We start from the raw sequence: 14,793 nt of genomic DNA, 5'->3' as shown, positions 1-14,793 counted from the left end.
CGCGTCATTACCAAACTAAAATTAAGTTGCAAGTTTGGCGGGACATGTTGCTAGGCAGAGTGATGGCAGGTGGACTAAAATCTTAATAGAATGGTGGCCGCTTTCGAATGAAAGAAGCGCCTGGCGTTCGTTGGGTGGACAACATCCGGAAGATTGCGGGTCACTTCTGGATGAGATTAGCTCAGGACCGGGACAAGTGGCGTACTAGAAGAGATGCCTATAATAATAATAATAACTCCACGGCCGACTTCGGCCACGGCGACTGCTGTCAACTCCGTTGCTGTCGCTGGTGTGCTCGCAAGTGGCTGATGTAGCCGATCTTGTTAGTAAAAGTTCGCGAACACTGCGGGCATTGTGAGCACACCGTTAACATACTTATAGGGTTAAGAGAGGCCTATGCTCAGCACTGGGCGATAAAGGGCTGATATGATGATGATGATGATGTGTCAAGCGTAAGTACTTATAACACCACACAAGAAATAGAGTGGTCTAGTTATAGTATTATATAAAGCACTCTAGTGCCCAATACTCGCAAGTTACGACCTAGTCCTCACGTCTCACTTTTATTAACATCATAAAACAATTTCATGCGCTGAGACTTTCAAAATTTTTGTCTAAAGCCTGTTCACACTAACATTCATGAAAGCCAAATAATGACTGATTTTTATTACCCTTTTGGGTAGACGTAAGATAAGGTGGAGTAATGAATGATAAATCAAATTAGCTATTAAATGACTACCTAATATGTAAAGCGTCACTCTATGGCACTTGCTAACTATGTAAACAAACCGCCATATTGAAACTGTCCCTGAACGATGAATTTACTAGTGACTTTTGTATACATACTACATAGTTAGCAAGTTCCATAGAATGAAACTTTAGTTATAAAGTAGATGAAACGTCAAAACTTGCTTTTTGGTATAAGAGACAATTTTCAGCGCAAAACATGATGGAATCAGAATCAGAATCAGAATCAAGTATTTTATTCGTGATAAACTTAAAACTAACATTACATACAAGAGTATAACTAAAAACTACAAATATTCAAAACTTGGTAAGCGTTAAAGTTTACCACGAAATGGGCTCGCCTCAGCATAATACTGACCCGAAAGTCAGCGCTGATCTTCCGGCAAGACCATTTGTGGACTGCTAGCTTTCTGGTTTTTATGAAATACTAGCGACCCGTTTCGCACGGGTTAACAAATTATACATAAACCTTCCTCTTGAATCACTCTATCTATTAAAAAAAACCGCATCAAAATCCGTTGCGTAGTTTTAAAGATCTAAGCATACAGACAGACAGACAGGGAAGCGACTTTGTTTTATACTATGTAGTGATTGTTTTTCGTCGCACTTGCTAAAGAAAAAGGTTAAAACTTTTCTTTTAATTGAAAGGCTTTTTTTAAATTTAAATAAACGACTGACCTAAAAATGTTTAATCTCAGGTCAAAAAGTTAGCTACTACCTACTACACCTGGCAGAGCGCCACCCGCCCGTTGTGTGTTCGTTTCCTTAAATAAAACTAACTTCGCAACTCGCCGCATTATTTTAAGTAGCTTCCTTATTTATTTTTATGTACGAACTTGACTGCAAGTTTCCTTGCACTCTGCCAAAGATATAACTCTACATTATACCTAGTTTACGATCTAAATTCCTTGGTTTATGTTGTAGTGTTACATAATTTACCTCATGCGTATCCGTCCTTTAAAAAAAATCCTTAACGATATGACTAAAACTCTCATAATAATCGAATCCGATGCCTCTCCAATTACCTAATGTCCTAATGTAATATTACCAATAATGTAATACATATCACCATTACTCCATATCTATAAAACAAGTAGTCACCTAACTGGTTATGGCGTATATCGATTTCCCACGATATACATTTCTTTTGAGAGTTGAGTAAAGTGCCGTAAATTTAAGACGAAACAGGAGCTGAGATTTAAATATTTTAGGTAAATATATACCCGTCTCGCTAACGGAAGCGGCTCCTAAAACTAGTGCGATAAGGACAAGGCGAAAAATCCTGCGTAAAAATCTCAAAAATCGAGGTTTCGTACTCGACTGTTTCCTCCTCCAAAACTTAACCAATAGTAACCAAATTTGGAAATCTAAATGATTATGAAATTATCTGTGTCGAACCGTTTCGCTTTTTTGGCTAATTGATATCAGTTTTGAATACCACGCCTCTCATTGCGGCATAGTCAATTAGGCCATTTTGGCCATTTTTGAAGGGCTCTAGCGCCTTAAAAAACAAAAATATCAAAAAAAGCAAAACGGTCCGACACAGACATTGACAATATTAATATGTGTTGAAAAAATCATTGCTCTAGCTTCAAAACCCACAGAGGAAACAGTCGAGTACGTTTGTATGGAGAAATGACCACTCCTGTTGGCTCTGTCTTGTAATGATGGCATTTATTATGATGGCGTCTAGTGACTGTCACGAATAAGATATTTGTTTTACACATGTGAGGTGAGGCAAAGTAATCAAATGAAAATGTTGAATGGTTTTCTTATGTTTGCTGGTAGAATTGACTTATAAACGACGATTTTAAATGAAATATTTAATAACATGAATTAATCGATTAGCTTTGATTTTGTTTGATATTTTACAGTTATTATTTTCCTTGTGTTGGTGTGCTCGCAACGCTCAGGATTCCGATTTGAGAATTTTCGAATGTTTCGCTTGCTCGGATATCAATATTAGCACGAGAGGTTAGACAAATAAAAAAAACCGGCCAAGTGCAAGTCGGACTCGCGTTCCAAGGGTTCGGTACATTAAGTCCAACTCACGCTTGACTGCACATATCTAATAGGTTTTCCTGTCATCTACTTATAGGTAAAGAACTATTTTGTGTACCTATTTTTTTCAAAATTTTAGACCCAGTAGTTTCGGAGATAAGGGGGGAATGGTCATTTTTTGCCTATTTTCTTGAATAACTGGTAGTATTTATCCTAAAAATATAAAAAAAATATATATGTATTTGAGATTCTTACAATGAGCTCTTTCCTTTGACATGTAACACGATATATTTTGAAAAACTTTATTTTTTAATTTTCTCATTTACCCCCCAAAAATGGCCTCCGTATTTAAAATTAATTTATTTACGTTATACATCCATCTTTGGGTCACAAACTTACATATGTGTGCCAAATTTCAACTTAATTGGTCCAGTAATTTCGTAGAAAAAAGGCTGTGACAGACGGACGGACAGACAGACACACGAGTGATCCTATTAGGGTTCCGTTTTTTCCTTTTGAGGTACGGAACCCTAAAAAACAACAGTTGCATAATAGCATAGAGAAAAAAATACATAGAGTGCTCACTCCATACATCAGTTTTAGTACCAAAAAGACTATTAGCATCTAGCATCGAGTAGCGGAACTATCAGTACTGCTACTTGACAATAGATGTAGCACCGACCGGAAAGTCTTATGCTGTTGAGATAAGACTTTCCGGTCGGTGCTACATCTATTGTCAAGTAGCAGTACTAATAGTTCCGCTACTCGATGCTAGATGTAGACACTGAAATTAATAGTCTGAACTGATGTATGGAGTGAGCACTCTTGTCTTATTATATTTCTCTATGATAATAGTGTGTGACAAGACCACTGCGCCGGCCGGGCCCGCGCGTCGCACTTCTTATGAAGCTGATTTTGATCTCACTGGCAGTCATTTAATCTACAAATAAGAGTGCTGGAGTAGAAAAAAAGTGTTTAAGTACTCACTAAGTGGCACACCACTCATACCAGTAAGCAGATGGGCGGGCCAGAATGAGATCATAATCTAATCCTCACGTATTGCATAAGCTCCGACACCGGCCGAAGACCGGACGAATTCTTGACGAATATAGATCAACTTTCACGATATAATGTTGTCTTATTGAGGTTCGAAAGGTGAAATGAGTCATGTCATGTTCATGTGTACCTAATTGACATACTGAGAGATGTAGAATGTCGTAGACGGTTCGGAGTTCATTATAGGTCTAAGTAGTACCTAAAAGAAGACAGTAAAAGGTATCCCATCAAAAACATTACATGTAAAAAGGTGCAAGTCTCGCAACGCTTTTACTAGAAAAAAGTTTTGAGATGTAATGTGAAACCAAGTCGGTTATTTTAATCAGTGCCAGGGGGTGTTGAAACCGTATCAATAAGATATCTTTAATTTGTAATAATACGTATAATGATTGGCCATCGCACATGTGAACGCCCGCCATTTAAATGTAACTCTCGTATATGCCCTAGAAATGGTCCGGTTAGGATAACTGTTACTTTTGACTGACAATATTTAGACCGTATCTCCTTGCGATACGGTATAGAATTGGTCATCTACAAGTGATCCAGTTAAGATGACTGTAACACAGTTATCACGGACAATAGTTAGACCTTAATACTTTAATATAAGGTGTATAATGAGTCAACTGTAGACATTGGTAGAACATGTAACAGAGGATGTGGGCTTGGTTGCTAAATCGTTAGGTACAGGTTTTTTATTAGTTCTAATTTAGGGTTAAGCGTAACAAGTAACGATAAAAGGAAGTTTAATATAATACTTGTGTAAGGAAATTTCTTAAATAATACGAAAATTACTATAATATAAATCAGCAATTACTTAAAATTACTCAGAGATTTATTGAGATTATACTCCTAACCTACAGTGAAATATCATCAAACTGTTCGAATATCGAAGCGATTATTTTAAAAAGTGATTACTTTATCAAAAATTTTGCAGAAACCTTAATTTCATTTTGAAAGACCTATGAAATATGTGTCACACGGCCTCACAAAATACACGTCTGTTCCAAAATTCATCAAGTTTTTGAGATGGCTGTGATATACGGACAGATGGACGTATAGACGGACATGACGAATCTATAAGGGTTTTTCGTTTTTGCAATTTTCGCTACGGAACGCTTAAACATGTAGGTATAAATAAATAAATAATAGGACATTCTTACACAGATTGACTAAGTCCCACAGTAAGCACAAGAAGGCTTGTGTTGTGGGTACTCAGACAACGATATATATAATATACAAATACATAAATAGATAGAAAACAACCAAGACTCAGGAACAAATATCTGTGCTCATCACACAAATAAATGCCCTTACTGGGATTCGAACCCAGGACCGCGGCTTCACAGGCAGAGTCACTACCCACTAGGCTAGACCAGTCGTCAAGGTATTCTTTTCTACAGTCGTTTTCAAAAACAACAAAAACCTAATGTTTTAACAATTTTTTGTATTTGCTCAACTAATTAAAGTGACTAAATGAAAAAGTAAAATAGGCAAAAGTGCAAATGAAAGTTGAATATAACCCCGCGACCACGACCAGTGAAATCTGTGTCTATCTACTAAATTGTAGGTAAATAAAGGTAATTTAAAATAAATTCGCGATAGTCTATAAATGCGAGTTAATATGAGTTTAATAAAAATCTTAAGCCACTGCATAGTTGCTACTGTGCCACATTCCTCATCTATATGAGGTTGTCACTTGATCTGATTCAAGAGTTTATTAATAGCCATACGGTATGTACAATTAACTCCGATCTGATAGCGGACTTCTTTTGTTTGGAGTTGTGGACCCGTAATGGCCGATCCCGTTATAAGTTGCTTTAATTAAGTTGTTTGTGTACTTTAAATTATGATTCTAGGGTACCTATTGAGTAACGTTATTTTATGAAGATTTGGTTAGAAGATTTACGTTGTTTTAGTGCGTACAAAGATTTTTTTCCACATTTTGTATCAAGTAAAGTCAACTGGCATATTTGAATTCTTTTTTTAAGCAACGGGAATTACAGCGCTCCCGTTACCTAGTGCTATTTCATACATTTCTCTCTGTTTTCAGTTACATCGTTTCCACATATCAATCTAAATCCTCCATTTTTGACAACATTTAACGGAGACATCGTATTACACGCCATCGCCACGTTAATGGGGGAATAACATTTAATTTCCAACAAGATCATATCTCACACCCCTGTTTAAAGGAAAATCACAATTATTTAAAGCCGTATAAAGTCTAAATTTATACATAAAGAGGAGGGTAGATGAGAGGTTTTGGAAATACAGGTGTGTTCGTTACCTGGGAGATGAAAGGAATTATGGAGTCTGATATGGAGCGAGCGTATGGTGTGAATCAAGCGATAATAGGTTTAAAGTATGCCTTGTTGCTCGGGTTTAAGGAAGCGATATATAATTTCAAGTCAGCAGCAGAAGTTGCTAAGCTGGCGAGGTGTTCAAAATTACCTTGACGCGCTCTTAATCTCTTAACAATAAAGTCCCGCCAAGATCATTTTGAACACCTCGCCCGCTTAGTAACTATTGCTGCTGACTGTACATGCTTTATTTGATTTAAAACATAAGAAAAATATGCAGAAAATAAAAAAAGTTACTTGCTTAACAAACATAACGAAGATGACAAATCGCTTAACTTTTAATAAGCGTCATTGAAGAGTTCCGTTTTGATCTTCATCAGTTTCCACATAATTTTTTTTTATGTCACATCGGTGGCAAACAAGCATACGGGCCGCCTGATGGTAAGCAGTCACCGTAGCCTATGGACGCCTGCAACTCCAGAGGTGTTACATGCGCGTTGCCGACCTTTTTAAAAACCTGTACACTCCTTTTTTGAAGAACCCCACACTGTAGACCCTCGGGAAAACCTCGGAAGGGAGCTCATTCCACAGCCGGAGCGTCCGCGGGGGGAAATTCCTCTTAAACCGCACAGTACGCGACCATTTAGGTTCTAGGGTGTGTGGATGAACACCCTGCCGATGGCGAGCGGTGCGGTGATAGAAAGCGGCCGTTGGCATCATGTCAAACAATTCTTCAGAGCACAGCCCATTGTACAAGCGAGGACAGTACATTGTACACACATAAGGAGGCAAGGTCTCTCCTCATCATGAGCAAATGGCACTTTTTTGAATCCAAATGCTTGGTTTGATAGACTTCAGGTAGATGAGATATATGGCGACAAAACTTACCTACTAGGTCACTAAGGTCGGACCTAGCAGGTAATCCAGACCATACCAGGACCAGATTTCTAAAGAAGAACACCATAAATCAATGACTCTATCACGACTTACAGTGCAATCAATACTCATCAGCACACAAATCTGCAAATAAAGGGACTGTTGTAAGCACAGAACATATTAAAGAGGTAAGAACGGCTATCGCGCGCAGTTAGTATCGGAACCGGTGTCGCCGCTCGTTCCTCTCCACATTTACTAACACTCGCGCAATGGTAGTAAAAACTAGCTAGCGCCTTGTGTGCGTGGTGAATGGATACGCCTCCTTTAGACAGATTTGATGTCTGGCTTCTTAATCTGAACGTTATTAGATTAGATTAGATTACTTCATTTTCGGTCAGCGCGGGCGAGTAGGATGCGAGCGTTTGCTCAAAACCGGCGGCGACACGTACCCTGCTCGCATCGCCATTATAACTTGTTCTGTGGTTGTAAGGCACTGGGCCGGCAATTAACTTATGTTGTATGTAGGTATATTTGGTCCCAATCTCTCCCAATTATATCAGCAATACGTCCCTATATCAGGATTATCAGGCACGTCGGCAAGTTGAGCCGTAAAGCGGGCGTAGTTAAAACTAAACGACCGCCCTGATAAAAGAGGGTCCACACACGACCCCGTCAAACTTCAAACTTCAACATTTATTCAGCAAATAGGCCACAAGGGCACTTTTACACGTCAACATTGAATTTACAGTAGCCAAAAATAATAATAATAATACATCAGGGCAGCTTGTGGCGAGCTGTTGGGGAGTAACGACCCCACGGACCCGAGTGCTCCAGAGAGTCGGTCAGGGTCTCCGTCTCCGGCGTGTCTTCGTCGGTCGGAGTGGACACCAAGGGGACCCGCAGGACTCTCGGCTCTGGCTTGCCTTCATTGGCCGTCCAGAGAGGAGTCGTTAGAGCTATATGCTCCAGGGGTGGAAGTGAAATTTGGGTAAGCCGAGTTGGCACAGTGGCTGTTAACAGCCACTGGGTAGAAAGCGGTGTACACCTCTCGACACCCCTGAGCCGCTCACACCGGTGTTGCCCCTGGTCGTCTTTACGACGACAGTTTCTGGGGCCCAACTAGTCAGCGGCGAGTCACCACCTGCCTCGATAACGTGTGTTAGCATTGTTATGGCAGGTGTCCGGACTTCTTTACAATAGCCCAGTATCATTGTCCACCCAAACTTCAATCCATAGACCGATATACTGTTTACTTTTTCTACAATAGTCCCAATGCCTGCTGCGACCGGTTCATGAGTGTCTATTGTTGCGCCTGTGAACGGGTTCCAGCAGGCGTTCTACATGACATTAAAGCTCTCCAAGGGGCCTCTACGTGTTGGATCAATATCCCCACGCAAGCCTATCAAAAGACCGGGATTACAGGCCCGTGAAAGCCAAAAGGAGATACATCAATAATTATAAAATACAACTAACTGCAACTACCAAATCAAGCTAACGTATTACAATTACTTGGCGTGCGACGAGCATGTCAAACAAATGCAAGCGTATAGGAGCGGCCTTAGTGCACGCTGCTCAAATCCCTTGTGAGCCCGGCGCCACGTTGCACGCCCCGCCGAACGCTCCGCTCCGAGCGTCCACTCAGGCCTTAGACTTACTTATTCCACTGTGGCAGATAGTTTTGGCGCGTTGTTATATCCGCAACTATTGACTCTGCCTGTACTCAATATAGCCGACGTGTGTTATCATTTCTCAACTTTCTGTCAATATCTGTACATTTCTACTAAATTGTAGCTAAAGTTACCTCCTTCATTAAGTCGTTGTTCGATATGACATTTCACTGTATGCTCTTTGTCTTGACTGACTGTACCAATCGCTAATTAATAACTATGGTAAGGTCAACCAGGACAATTGGCACTATGGGACAAAGCATACTACTCTAAAAAATACAAGCCACGTTTACTTTGGGTGAACTCCCTTAATTTTATGACGTATAAAAGTGTGCCATGAATACAAGTGACTAGCTCTAAGTATTTTGTATTTTTAGTACTTTTTAGTTATTTTTAGTACTCTACACAGTAGAGTAGTTGTTTTTTCTCCATAGTGGCATTGCCCTGGCTGACCTTACATAATCAGCGATATCTTCATAGTCATACACTTATCGCAATCAATCAAAAATTGCTAAGCGGCTCCGAATGTCCGCTTCTGACATAAGTTTCGCAATAGATAAGTGTCGTTAGCAATTTAATGGCCACTTAACGATATCAGTTACTATATTCAAGACAATAACTCAATTAGGTATAATTACTTATAGTATTATGATAATTATGACACTACAGAGTAATATGGTTACAGTGTCCTGTTTTTAGGGTTCCGTACCCAAAAGGTAAAAACGGGACCCTATTACTAAGACTCCGCTGTCCGTCCGTCCGTCCGTTCCTCTGTCACCAGGCTGTATTTCATGAACCGTGATAGCTAGACAGTTGAAATTTTCACTGATGATGTATTTCTGTTGCCGCTATAACAACAAATACTAAAAACAGAATAAAATAAAGATTTAAGTGGGGCTCCCATACAACAAACGTGATTTTTGACCGAAGTTAAGCAACGTCGGGCGGGGTCAGTACTTGGATGGGTGACCGTTTTTAGGGTTCCGTACCCAAAGGGTAAAAACGGGACCCTATTACTAAGACTCCGCTGTCCGTCCGTCCGTCCGTCCGCCCGTCCGTCCGTCTGTCACCAGGCTGTATCTCACGAACCGTGATAGCTAGACAGTTGAAATTTTCACAGATGATGTATTTCTGTTGCCGCTATAACAACAAATACTAAAAACAGAATGAAAATAAAGATTTAAGTGGGGCTCCCATACAAAAAACGTGATTTTTGACCGAAGTTAAGCAACGTCCGCGGGGTCATCAGTACTTGGATGGGTGACCGTTTTTTTGCTTGTTTTTTTTGCTTGTTTTGCTCTATTTTTTGTTGATGGTGCGGAACCCTCCGTGCGCGAGTCCGACTCGCACTTGGCCGGTTTTTTTTTGCTTGTTTTGCTCTATTTTTTGTTGATGGTGCGGAATCCTCCGAGCGCGAGTTCGACTCGCACTTGGCCGGTTTTTAAGTCTACCTTTAAGTACATTTTGTTTTGAGACCAGGGACCTTACCATGATGTCCTTATTGCGATTTTGTTTAGGACCTAAACTGAATCGCTAAAGGACGGGGCTATATAAGTCGCATAGCTCCGTTTTTTAGCGATTCAGTTAAGGCCATCATGGTAAGGCCTCAGTACGGATATGATGGTCGTTCTTGTCTACGTGACAGCGTGATAAAACGGTATCCGTCACTTTTAATCGCGCGGTGTTAAAAAGTGACGAATATTTTGTCACGTGGATAAAGCCATCCATAATAGGTCTGCAGTCATTTGTACCTATTCATGTCAATACCAAAAGTCAAAACTTTACTTTTTGATTCAAAATATATCCGACTGATAGGTGTCATTGTCATGTCTTTAAAGGGGCACACTGATTACCAGTCCGCCGGACGTTATCGGCCTGTCAGTTAGAACAAAAAGTTGACAGTTCCGAAGAACTGACAGGCCGATGCCGATATCGTCTGGCGGACTGTTAATCAGTGGGCCCCTTTACGCGGTGATTAACACTAGCTCATTGATTATAGAGTTTAGGTTGAATTTGAAAACGTTATAAGTAAATATTATATTGTACAGAACAGAGAAAAATATGTTCTGAGCGAAATGAACGCGCGACTGACAGCTAACTGCTATGATGCCAATATGATTCAAATATCGTTTTGATGTCAAGTGCACGGTGTTCCGTGTCTGAAACCCAGGCATGCGTGTGCGCACCCGGCACGCGACACTACGTGCAACGACCACACACGACTAGGGTTTGCTCCCGGTACTGAGTTTGTATGGCGAGAACCGGGAATTCCCAGTGCCGGGAGCAAACCCTACACACGACGCGGTCCACTCACGCGCAGGTCGCGGATAGGTCGTTAAGGGGACTTATGGTGTTACAATTCTAAAGTTTGAACAACCTGGGCAATTTATTAAAGCATTGTAAATGAGAATGACCCGTTTATGTGGACGACGTACAGATGACAAGAACTTGGCGCGTGTATGATATATATGACGCGTGGAATGATGACACTTAAGACAGTTCATTTTTAGGGTTCCGTACCCAAAGGGTAAAAACGGGACCCTAGATTACTAAGACTCCGCTGTCCGTCCGCCTGTCACCAGGCTGTATCTCACGAACCGTGATAGCTAGACAGTTGAAATTTTCACAGATGATGTATTTCTGTTGCCGCTATAACAACAAATACTAAAAACAGAATAAAATAAAGATTTAAGTGGGGCTCCCATACAACAAACGTGATTTTTGACCGAAGTTAAGCAACGTCGGGCGGGGTCAGTACTTGGATGGGTGACCGTTTTTTTGCTTGTTTTGCTCTATTTTTTGTTGATGGTGCGGAACCCTCCGTGCGCGAGTCCGACTCGCACTTGGCCGGTTTTTTTTATATGAGATGAGTTATTTTTAATGATACTCAAATGATAATTAGTTTGTGTATAAATATTAAAAATATCGAATAGCTACATATTTATTTATTTATTTGTACGCATAGCTAAAACTCAATTATAACAAATGAACGAATTATAATATACTATTCCATTAATCACGAAATAACGTATATTCTTCTTATCAGCAAACTTTCCAACTAAAGACATAAATCTCCCAAGTTCATACATATACATATGCAAGTAGAATTAATTGCTAAAACGCTTATAAACTTAGCTCAAACTTGTGTGCACAATATTAGACTAAGACCGAATTAAATTAGGTGTCTTGGGGTTATTCACATATTAGGTTCCACAGCTCGGCACTGTAGTCGCTATGTGTATGTTATATTGATTTTTAAATGCCTGACACATTCTCCACATGGGATAAAAAACACCAAACAACAGTTGATTTGATTTGATTACAGCACAAATACCTACATGCCGGAGCGAACGGCGGTCATAAAACTTGGCTGTCGTGTCTAATTTTGAATTTAAATGTCCGTAGTTCCAAATATGTATGTCAGTCAGCCAGTCAGTCAGTCTATGTCAGGTCGCCATGGAGGTTGGAAGCCACGACAATGGCATCTAAACTAATGTTGCCATTATATCCATAGTGACTGCGTTCATGAAATAATCCCAATATACCCGACGCATAAGTTTTCAAAGACAAAGGCCCCTTAATACTTTCGCAACCGATGGAGATAAGCGAGATGAAAGATATCAAGAGCGGGACAGAATCGATCAGACCTTTGACTGCACCGGTGGACAAAGAGACTAACGCGAAGCGAACCCGTATGAATTTGTAATGAGCCATACTAGTACGACAGTACGTACCATAGCCCACACTGTTAACGGACAGTTCGTAAACCTTATTACAAAAGGCATAAGGTGCACCGGTGGTCAGTTAAGTGTTGCTATTTGTACAGTCAGTATCAATAGGAGCGGACATTTCCTTTTTGTTAAGCTATGAGAGAATGGTAGATACTTTTGACGTGTAGTCTGATCCGCACAGGGATTGGAACCGGTATTTGCAAAAACTTCCAAATAACCATATTTTTCGAACTATTTTATACTAGAAATTAGGACTAAGTTGTGTTTTTAGGTAACGACTTCGTTTTATACACACAAATTACTTTATTTAATTATCTTACTCTTACAAATACATTTCAACACATTGGTCGTTAAATTCACCTTATAAAATAAATTACAATTAAATAAAAACTAAATTACAACTACTTAACACAAATAGTCTCCCAGATCCGATCCCTGCGGAAGGGTGCCCATAATGCTGGCTACATTCCCCGCTGAATGGCAACTCCGATTCTTTGGCCAAGAAATGAGCCAGCCCTAGGATCTCTGGTGGTGTCAAGGAGCATCTTCTTCAAACCTTTATACAGACTAAGCGCATCCTGACACCAAGGTCCCAAAGTTTCAACCGCAAACGCCGCAAATAAGTGATTGCTTGATAGTCCAGCATATTTGCGGCGCTTTAGAGCTTCATCAGCTGATGCCGCCGCTCCGCCAGGCCTTAATGAAGTAGCGGCTAAATGGGACGGCGCCAGAGTATCCACGCAAGTTGCATCCCAGATAAGCGACCGTCCCATCCGCCAGGGACTAAGGGTCATTCCGTCGGGCCTCTTTCCATCGTCGCGCACAAGACCGGGAGGCTCCAACACGGATGGCACGCCAACACTGACAAGGGCCCGGCGGATAACATCATTAAGACTGGCATGGCGGGAAAATCGACCAGCGCTCTTCCGGCAGGAAAGGCCGTGGTAACCGCGACTATCAACCTCCACTCCGCAAGGACAGCGATGAGGGACAACTAAATCAGCCCCTATGCGGAGGCCGACCGCCAATCGTAGGGAGTTATTGTCCAAAAGGGTAGCGCAGTTACTGGAGGGATATGCATGAAGCCAATACCCTGACTCCGTTTTGGAAGAAGCTAGGAGACGGGCTTTCTCCTCACTTGTAGCAGCAGAATCAAGGAGTGAAGCTTGAACCTGGCGACAGAGAGGTTCATCCCACGTCCTCTGAATGTGTCCTTTGGAAGGCAGGTCCACGTTCGGGCACGCCAAACGCCAAGCAAGCAAGCATTCGTATTATTATATTGCCAATTAGAAATAATTTACTAAGAACAAAAATATACCATTAATTTAATTTGTACCTGATTCCCGTCCCGCCATAAATTGACATAGGTACATCTGCTAGACAGATTCGAAGAACACATCTGTACGTATATCCTTATCCCCTGTCAAAAAGGCAAAATTAACTTTCCAAAACCCACTAACGTTAAGATTATCCCAACATAATTAATTAAAACAACAACCCATCTCAAAGGCTCGTACAGCAAATAATTATCACTTGCAAAGTGAAATAAATACACCCTCCCACCCTCGGGCGCCTTAAAATTTGAATTAAGCACTTTTCGTACGAAGGTATTTTACCCTTAACACAGTATAGAGACAATGACAGTAATCAAACTCTAGGGACCTGGTGGCAACCGTTGATATAAAACGCCAATCGAATCTGAAATGCTGTATGGACATGATCACGTGACTTTTCGTTGCATTTGTCATCTCGATACATTTTTACTTTTTAACCGGCATTTGTCGCTAAAGAGCTTATATAATATTGAAAGCTCATAGGTATATTTTAATTGAAGGGAATGTGGAAAAATTCACCTAGAGTTTTTTTAATTCGTCTTGCGCTTTATCGCGTACTCTCCTTCCCAATACGGTCATTTTTAGCTCCGAATTTTTATGTGAGTGTTTTTTTCGTCCGATTTTGATCAAATTTGTAAAATAGATAGAGTTCCCTATTTTGTACAATATAATCGCAATTTCACTGTAAGTATGTACTAAAAAAAAAATCATCTGAGTAACGAGAACGTATGAACTTTTCGTAACTTAATGGAAAATGACGATATTGCAGTTATTACAGGAATAATAACATTCATACAAATGAACTTATCTATAAGACTAAATTACATCGGTTAGGTATATTTATTTTGTCCCAAATTGGGATTTGGTGTTTCTTCCGCCCGGAATGAGGAATTTCTGAACCTTACGAAATGTTTTCAAAATCTGACAAAAAATAAAACGACACCCAAATAAAAAAGTTTTTAGGAGCGTGACTTGAAACTTACTGGACTACCGCATGCCATTCTACTCTGTCTTTCGTCCGCCTTCGGGCTCTGAAGGTTATTTTGAACATGGTTCTGGCTAGGTCAACAGTCGGAAAATA

The sequence above is a fragment of the Cydia amplana genome, chromosome 13, assembly GCF_948474715.1.
Source record: "Cydia amplana chromosome 13, ilCydAmpl1.1, whole genome shotgun sequence".
NCBI classification, from domain to species: domain Eukaryota; kingdom Metazoa; phylum Arthropoda; class Insecta; order Lepidoptera; family Tortricidae; genus Cydia; species Cydia amplana.
The sequence above is the reverse complement of the archived record's forward strand: the minus strand, read 5'-3'. Positions refer to the sequence as shown.